This window comes from Gymnoscopelus braueri, assembly GCF_963280865.1.
Source record: "Gymnoscopelus braueri genome assembly, chromosome: 4".
Taxonomy (NCBI): Eukaryota; Metazoa; Chordata; class Actinopteri; order Myctophiformes; family Myctophidae; genus Gymnoscopelus; species Gymnoscopelus braueri.
Window position 1 is genome coordinate 14,243,248 of NC_137605.1, and position 10,460 is coordinate 14,253,707.

Genomic DNA, 10,460 nt, shown 5'->3' on the forward strand with positions numbered 1-10,460 from the left:
TGAGTGACACATGACCTACAGGTTGTGTCTGTCATGGTTTGAGATGATTACGTACTGTATGTAACTTACATACATACAGTACGTTGAGTATGGTGCTCTGAAGGACGACAATGGAGTGTTAGTTATAATATTAGACAAGACAAGACAAGACAAGACAAGACAAGACAAGACAAGGCAAGGCAAGACAAGACAAGACAAGACAAGACAAGACAAGACAAGACAAGACAAGACAAGACAAGACAAGACAAGACAAGACAAGACAGGACAGGACAGGACAGGACAGGACAAGACAAGACAAGACCTACATATTTTGTCCAAACCTCACGCAAATCGGTACACAGTATCTATATAGTCATGTGATCAAGACGGATGTGTCCGATATTTCATATTCCATCCTAATTGGTTAACATTGGCTTCCAAAGTTTGCAGGATATGTCTGTTTTGAACAAAATGCCTCAAATCATGAACGCAGCGTGCAATTTCCGTGACATTTTGCTCGCACATTCCCACTAGGCTGAGGAAGAAATGCCCCCCTTTTCACATTGGTCTGTTATAGCGCTATCAACAGGTCTAATTTAGCAAAACACATTATTGGAACAAAATGCCTCAAATCATGAATGCAGTGTCCGATTGCCGTGAAAGGCCTAAGAAGAAATGGCACCCTTTTCACACTGGCCTATTATAGTGCCACCAGGAGGCCACAATAACCTACCTGACCTGGCGGAGGACTGGTCAGGAGCACTTTTTCTAGTTTTCAAACGATCGTTTTTAACGACGTTTTTAACGATCCACAGTATCTAAAACAGTTGGAACCTTCCACCTCTAAACATCAACTGAGACATTGTGCACAGATTATTTTTGAAGATCCACATTTATCTAACTCAGTTGGCAAAAAATCATTTAGAAAGAAAAAAAAAGCTCCCTCTGACTGGAACAATCTACCTGTTCATATTCGGTCAATCTCACCTTGAGATTACCTGTTCATACTTTGACTAAATCATCATTACAACATATCTATTAACCAATGATCCATTTAAGTGGTCTGTGTGTTGCTGTTGTTGCAGTTGTAAGTGTTTTGTTTGTTTTTCTTTCCTTGTTTTGTTGATGTTGTTTGAACTGTCTGTGACATTTTGTGTCTAAATGTATGAAAAATGTATGCATTTTGTAACCTGTGGACCCCCTTTAAAACGAGATGTTACTTCTCAAGGGGTTATTCCCAATAACATAATTTCAATCAATCAACAGCAGTAAAGGGTTGTCCACACCGAAAACGATGAATTAACTAAATTATAAATATGTCATTTTAAAAAGTGTTCTAGCTAAAGTGGATGGCAGGATCCACACCACAACTATACAACAATAGTGGCCAACGATATCGTAAGGGATCACTTTCAGAGCAATTTGATGAACAATAGAAACAATGATAGCCAATCAAAATCCATCCCAATTTACAGGGTGTCCTCGGGAGGAACAGCTTGCTCTGCCCATTCCTGTGTAGAGGGCCTCAGTGTTGTCAGTCCAGTCCAGTTTATTGGCCTGTAGCCTACCCTCCTGACTGTCCTTGTGACATTCCATGAATGTTACAATCATTGAAAGGTCAGAGAGCCTTTTTTTAACTCCTTTTAACTCCAGCCATGGCCCCCCTCAGTGTCCCCTGCCTTGAAAACCCTCTTCTTCCTGTTCAACGGGGCCTTAATGGTCCCATTGATGCAGGGCTTGTTGTTGGGAAAGCAGCGTATCCTTCTGGTGCGTATACAATGCTCCCCTCACAGAATCTGGGGGCAGTTCAGCTGTGTGCCTCCTTAACACTGGTATACTAGGGTGGTCTAGGTAGTGGTGGTAACCTTTTTAGGCCACAACCACCCAAAATAATCATATTTGAACTGGGGACCCCCCAAAATAATCATATTTGAACTGGGGACCCCCCACCCTGACAAGCACTTGTGACGTAGGAGTTGAGGCGTTACATTTAGTTTGACTCTGTTCCACAGATAAATATTGTGAAAATAGCCGATCTACAAGCTTGTAGAATCTACAAGCTTGTAGATCGGCTATTTTCACAATATTTGCCTCTTTCTTATATTATTTAACAATTTGGCCAATGTTTGGCCAGTTTTTATAGTATATTTTGTTGATTACTTTTGATCCAGTAATGGTCCTTTTTCTTTTCTTTCTTCTTTTTAATTAAATTGTCATTTTACTGTCATCTGGGTGGGGACCAACCCACAGGTTGAGAACCACTGGTCTACAGTACTACTGAGTGAAGTTCCTTAGGGTTTTGGACATTTTAACATGCTTAAAATCTCCATTGACTTTGTCTGTAATCCTGTGCGAGTGGGAGAGGATGTCACTCATGTGCACCACCAACAGGTGGGATGGAAACATTACCAGTAATGGCACACGAGAATTGTTGTGGCAAATGATAATGGCCTCAAACCCACAGCCAACAGTGGACACGTAGCCATACCCTGTCACAACCTAGCTCAAAAGTATGTGACAAAAGTTGTTTGGGAGGTTTCAAGATAGCGCTTAAAAAAGTTCAAATAAAGTAGGACGCAACAAATTGATGCATTTTTTGTTGATGCACCCCTATATAACTTTCCGAGTTGCTGTTCAGGCCCAGGTACTGTTTTAGTGAACTACTGATTGAACTATAACATACTGAGTTGCTGTGTAGACCCAAGTGATTATTGTATGATATTGTATACGTTATGCAGCTCAACAGTAACGATAACAGTAACAAGAGTATTTTTTTGATGGAATTACCATCATTATAAACATAATATAATATGTAATATAGGCTAGTAGGCTATTTAGCAGACATTATTGTCCACAAGAACATTGCACTTTCTTTATGAGAACAAAACATTTTAAGTTGAATTTGGATTGTAAATAAATGCCTAAATGCATTAGACTAGCCAACAGTCTGCCACTACATGCAGAACTAGGCATAGTGCACCATCTAGTGGACAATCCTGGGAAGTGTCAGTTGCCAAGTATGAGATTTTTTTATTGAATACTTTATTAGCAGTTTGCAAAAAAAAGCACAGGAAAGTATATATAGTATGTATATAGTATGAATGCATATGCAAAGGTACTATATGAATGAATAGATGTAAAGTCCATCAACAGTCTATCAGCAATGAATATAATAGTGAATATTAAGTCTCTATCAGTAAAACTTAACAGTTATCTGTCACGGACCACGGTTCCTTAGTGTACATCCTAGCTGTCCATGTGCAAGTATATGATAGAGTTAAAGCCAGAGTCACTAATTCCTGAGAACAGAAAATGACAAAAGTACAAAACTGTAGAAAAACATTTGGGTCAACCTAAATGAAGCTTCTTCTGCCAATCATCTACATTGTAGAGGATTGGCAGAAGCAGCTTCATTTAGTGTCTACAACACAGCTGTAAAAAGTGGTCCCTCTTACAATAGGTTCACAACGCATCTCCTCGTGACACATTTTGAACTTGTAGATCTGCTTTTTTCTTTTTTTACGTTGACAAATCTTGACAAATCTTCTCTTATGGGGGATCCTAATCTATTCAAATTGGGGTCCGATCGAGGCTGAATACAGATCAATTTGGGAGTCCTTGACCTGAAAATGCTTGAGAAGTAGCCTACTGCACTACGCCATTATTTGAACATATGAATTACATGATTGACTTTGGTGAGCACTATACGTTGTATTTTAAACGTGATGGAATATTGTGACATTGCTTCTCTCAACTCTCATCCAAGAACCTTTGGCTGTGCCCCGCCTGCCCCATTACTAAATGTTTTAAAACAAATAACACTGGCAAATATATTTTTAAAATCTTCATAACATGTCCTTATTTTTATGAACGCAATTTCATAGAGAGCTGCTCTCTCTAGTCTGCTCATCTGATATGTGTCACGGTCTGAGTCAGGGCAGATTGTAGGACCCAAATGCAGGAGAGACAGAGGCTGAACAGGTCAATTCACAGGGGAGGAACACAAACAAGGAACTCCACTCAGGAACATACTACATTGATTGATTGATTGAATATTTTATTAGGCAAAAAATGTAAAACAGCACAGTTACATTTAAAATACTTTGTCTAACAGGTCCGTTCATAAAAGTCCTTGCGGACTTGTTTCCAATGAGGGCCTTGGTATTCAATTCATATACATATATAGTGGCACCACAGTTCGAATATCATTACAAAAAAAAACAGCAAAAAAGAATATCACTATGTACAAAAAAAAAAATTTAAAGAGGGGGAAAAAGATATGTACAAGAACAGGGGGGGGGGTCTGCTGTCTAACGGGAAAATGGTACTACCTCCTCCTTTGGCCACCTGAAAGGTGATTTTTTAAGGCTCTTTTAAATGAGCCCAGCGAACTGCATTTTTTGAGGGATGGAGTTAGACTATTCCAATCCTGGGTGGCAGTGCTGTAGAAGGAGAATTTGCCCATGTTTGTTTTATGGGTGGGTGGTACCAAATTGTTATTAACGCTCCCTCTGGTATTGTGACTGTGGGTGTCGCTAACCTTTTGGAGGTATTTACTCAGATATGCGGGAATAGGGGGCATATCGGGCAAATTAGCATTTACAATTTTGAAGGCCAGTCCCATTTTTAGTTGTTTAACCCTGTCTTCCACCCTGAGCCAGCCTAGGCTGGCAAAATGGGTGGGAGAAAGGTGGGTCATGGGCCCCAATCCGAGGAGTAGCCGAATCAGTTTGTTTTGGGAGGTTTGAAGCTTAGTCTTCTTCAGTGACACTGAGGTGTTGGAGTACCAGGAGGTGCAAGCATAGTCAAAAAGTGGTTGAATCAGGGCCCCAGAGAGGGTCCTGAGGGCCTGAGGGTTGACAAAAGAGGAAACTCTGCCCATAAATTTGGTTCTCTGGTTAACTCTTTTGACCACCTTTGTAGCCATGCTTTCATTTGTAACACGCATAATACAATGAGCAAGAAAAAACATTGTGCAAACAAACACAGAGGTTAAATAGACAGGGAAATAATAAGACACAGGTGAACTCAACAGACAATCAACACTGGGATAGGCTGAGGGACTAAGGGCTCTATTCACAGGCCAAAAATTCCCCGTTAAATCGGGATAATGGACCTGCGCCGCCCCAATAGGTTATTCTAGCACCTGCTCTACCCGTCACCATTATGCCGACGCCGTTATTTGCGCGTGGAGGTGTGCCTGTGGGCGTGTTGTTGCTATATCCCCCACATTGCAATTCTACAGACACACATGGGTACGGCTTGGGGACGGGGGATAGTGGATTCTAGAAGCACCCGCTGGTTTATAAAATCACCCGTCAAGTGCACACAGACACTACAATGGCTTTGTGCGTTGGACCATGAGCCGTGTTGCCAGCCTTGGAGAGAAATAAGCAACGCAGTCCGCAGGTCTATGAAAACAAAAAGAAGCAACTCTAAGGCCACATGAGCACTTCAAACTACTAACTAGAGCTTTCATATCCCCTAAATATTTCAGCCTGGCTCGACTAATAATTGACAAATTAGACCCAGTCAGCCCGTCAGTCATTTTTCTAAAGAAGCCTTATTTCTCATTAAATCTTGGTAATTCGTTAAGAACAGGAGTCATTCTACCCTAACAGTCTATATTTTATTTAAAAAACAGCTTGGAGCAAATAGGGCTATATAAATATATACACTTCCCCATAACCATTTTAAAAATGAGTATGGTTATTCTATGAAATATATGTTTCATAGAATAACCGTAATCATTTTTGCAATGGAGAAATCACACCCAATGTTACCTTCTGGCCGCTGCCTGTGCTTTCATTTGAAGAAATAATCCAACAATTTCTTTGAGGTGAAAAAGACATGAAGAAAGTTCTGAAGATCCATTATTTATGTCATGTTATGGTTTAAAGTTTAAAGGGAGCTCTCTACTGCTGCGTCATGACAAGACAGTGATTGATTTGACCTAGGCTACTTTAGCGTTGCGCTGCCCTGTTGATTAATTATTTGGCATCAGCTGTGTAGGAATATATTGATTGATTGATTGATGTAGTTTATTTAGAAAGACATGAGAATAGTACATGACAGTACATAACAGTACATGGAAGTACAAATTCACAATACAAGGTCTACTAAACTGGAAACCCTCATTAAGCATTACGCTTGTTTAAGATGAGGACCCCATGCACACAAATCATGATGAAATATAAGAGGCAGGCAGATATACACACTACTATACAGAATGTCATACAATCAGCTTTCAGGTTACTGGTATGACGAGAGAAAAAAAAATATATATATATATACAAAAGAGGAAAATGAAAGAGGGGGGGGGGGGGTATGGAGGGGTAGGTTAAGACTTAGACAGGGGCCATTTTCGAATTGCAGCCTCCTGAAGGTGTATCTTTAGGGCAGTTTTGAAAGTGAGTAGGGTTTTACACTCCTAACTATTTTAAATGGCTTTCATATACTCTTGGGGATCTGACTAATATGACAAGTTGCTTATTGTGAACACAATAGCCTACGCTACAAATTAATTAATATGTGAATTTATTTGGATGTAAAAAAAACTTAGACCCGGCTCAGCCGGTGCCGACGGGCCGGGTCGGGTCCCGTTGGGTTTGGGCTAAAATCTTAAGCACTTACATTTTTTATAAGGTGATCGGATCATAGTGTGATTTTCATTTTGGCTGCTGTCTCATTAAACCCCTGCTGCGGGACGTGCGGGTCAATATTATATTATAGCCTATATTATATATATTAGCCTATATTATTATTATATTCCCCGCGTAAACGCTACGTTCATGACCCCCCAAAATAACCATATTTGAACTGGGGACCCCCCCATTTTGTTTGACTCGGTTCCACAGATAAATATTGTGAAAATAGCAGATCTACAAGCTCGCCAGGCGTTGGGTGCTCCATTGTGGTCTCGACCCACAGGTTGAGAACCACTGCATTAAGCTCCAAGCAAGTTACATGCGACGCACATACGCATCGCAGCAATGTGTCTGGGTTTGAGAGGCTTTGATTGATGTAAACTTAAAGTTTAGCTCTGTTCGGGATTACTGAACAAAGGTGGATGATGAAAGATAACGGGGACAATATGGATGTAAGTTAACTTTAAAACTGCGTCACTTCAGAGGAAACTATGGAGCAACTTCAGAGATGTTTACACACCCCTGGAATCCATTAGAACGGTGGAAATAGAACGATAACAGCCAACGTGAGTACATAGGCTATAGTATAGACCTTTCCTAAAACTGTCCAATTTATTATACCCATGTGCTACTGTTTGTCTGTGTACCACGTAGGAGCGTTGTCGCAACATGATGTAATTAATTATTTGGGAGCAGCCAGTGTGTACCAATAGTATACATATTTTAAATGGCTTTCATATACTATTCCGGATCTGACTAATATGACAAGCTTATTGTGAACACAATAGGCTACAAATTAATATAAAAATGTATTTGGATTAAAAAAAAAGAAGGAAAACAAGCCCAATGTGGCTTATAATAATCAGACCAGGCAACAGTGCAGACAGGTAGATAGGCTAGAGCATATATTGGATCGGGATGACGGCTAGCGCAGTCTTCTCTTAAAGGCAATGGCTTCTGGCACGGTGATTGGTTTTATCATTGTAACGCCCAAACCACACCTATGCATAATGTAACGGGTAGCTCAGGTGTTTGGCGGGTCACGGGGGTGCCATAGAATACCGAATTTTGCGGGGAAACGCCTCTTGCCTAGTCCGAAATCCCTAATTAGTGGTTTGTTCAAATCTGGCTCTGAATAGAGCCCTAAGAGGGCACAGGAAGAGAACAAGACTAATCCCAAGGTAGGAGAGACAAGACAGGTAACAGTAACAAAGCAGACAGAAAACAAGGGAACGATACTACAAAATAAGGTACAAGATTGTAAAGCAAAACCTAACACGGAAACAAGGACTGCAACATTACTTCAGAATAACAGAACATTCAGATGGAATGACACCACATAACAGTCCTAATAAGTCTACGACCTTATAAGGGCAGCAAAGGTCCAAGGACTGAGAAATAGTCAAAGTCCACGGCCCGAGGAGCGGACCGTGACAATATGTTTCTTTAAAAAAAAATATATATTATTTTAAGCTTAGTTTGCATCTGCTTGAGCATGTTGAATTGGTGGCAGGTGAGGAGTAGACTGGGATTGTACATATAGTGTTTTATATTAGTTGATGATATTGTATTTTTTTTTGTTACTTTTATGCTATGTTGATGAATTGAATACATAGGACCACGTTGGAAACAAGTCCCCAGCACTTTTTTGTGTTATCCTTTTAGCCCAAATGTCTGACTGTACCCTGTGCTGTTTACATTTCGGACTAATAAAGTATTCAATCAAACATCTATTTGCTTTTGAGAAGCACAGGCAGGTGGCGCTTTGATGAAAAGATGGTCATGGCAAAGGCCTCATTTTGAATTCATATTTTATTTTATCCACAATAATGATATGAATTGAATTGTATTTTCAATTATCTTTTCTTTCTCCGCTCCTGGCGGCCCCCCACTATGAAAACCACACTGATCCTCGCGACACATTTTGAGCTGGGAGATCTGCTTTTTTTTTTTTACGTTGACAAATCTTGACAAATCTTCTCTTATGGGGGATCCTGGCACATAATCTATTCAAATTGGGGTCCGATCGAGGCTAAATACAGATCAATTTGGGTGTCCTTGACCTGTAAATGTTTGAAAAGTAGCCTACTGGCTGCACTACGCCATTGTTTGACTTTATAATGAACATATGCATTACATATGGTGAGCACTATACGTGTTGTATTTTAAACGTGACGGAATATTCATCTAATTAGCTCAACAGCGGCACGCTGTGGCTGCAAGGGCCAAGGTCACATTTAGGTCAACTGCTGAGGATCAACTGGATTAATCATGTCACGTGTCACTGGATATGCTCATGTCATGTGTGTTGTGCCAACTTCACAGTTTGTCTGTCTGCTTTGCTTGAACCGGAGCTTGGAGTAGCCTACTGTACCGAGACACCAAGCGGAGGAGAACCTGTGCGTCAGACCACATTCCAGCGTGTTGTTGCCCCACCCCTCACCCCACCCCATTGCAGAATGCATCCTTTGCCACAGGAGTGCTGCCAACATTATGCTGTAGCACTGCCACCAACGCAAATGAATGGCTGACTCCCAATTTTCCGTCGCAATCTGAAGACTCACCTCCTCAGACTCCACCTCTTCCCCTAGCACTTCACTCTCCCTGTACCCCTTCCTACCACCTTCAGCCAGTGGCGTCAGTTCAGCAAATCTAAGGTATGGCCAGGTTAGGGTTGCCAACTCCCACAGGCAAAGCCGCGCAGCCGAATTGTTTTGGGGGGTCAAACCCCCCAAAACCCCCTAAATGCATAGAAAACTTTTAATTATACCTATAACACAATACAAACACAATGGTCTTACACCTGCATTAGGCTACTATTCGTAATTTCTTTATTATTTTCTGGAGCCAAGGTATGGCACCTACCATACCATGCCATATCCAATTGACGCCCCTGCCTTCTGCCTCCATTTGTAGCTAGCGACTGACCAAGATATGGCTACCATGCAGACATATCGTGGTCACTCATTCTTTTTTTATTTCTTGGGTTTGTTTTCTTGAACACAATGTTAAGAATGTAATTTAGATAGCATGTTATTTAGAGATGCTACTGTACGTTCATTGTTTACCTGCATGCTATAGTTTAAATGTACAGATTGTTATTTAATACCCAAATTGTACTGACACGTTTTGTTCATGACTCCGGAGAAAATGTCTACTGATGTCTTGAAGAAAAAACAAAATGCTGGTAAACCTTGCCAGGCGGAAATGGATATGGCCTATATAGGAAGTTGTGCCATGATCCAAAGAATATATATTTTTGCCAGACCCAAGGGGTCGGCCTACATGAGGCTTTGTCGGTCGGTCGGTCGGTCGGTCGGTCAGTCTGTCCCTCTTTTCCTCTGCACACACGTCATGCGAAGTCCGGCCATTCAGATTTCAACCACTAGGGGTCTGGCAGTACCAGGTCTCCTGGTTCCCTTGTTTTTAAATAATTGATGGTACGACCTAAACTAACCTGACTGGATATTATATGAATATATAACTCCCTTGTCATCAACACCACCATTATCAGGAGAGAGAGAGCTTCAAACTAGGAGTGTTTACGTCTCTCCCAAGCGAGGATGTGGGATGTGGCTAGAATGTATTTATGCTGCTGTTCAAGATTTTGATTGATTGATTGATTTATTTCATTCAAGATATGAAAAGCATTGAATTAGCACTGCTTTCATCATTGTGCACATTAGAGTAGAGACCCATCGTCACCCAGCTTGGTTGGGTTCAGCCATCTTCACTGGTGACGTAATAGGGCAAAATGTGAATCTATAAATCCAAAATTATCTTTAAATTATTTTTTATTTCTTTGGACTAGTAACATAGAGCCTATTCGTGTGA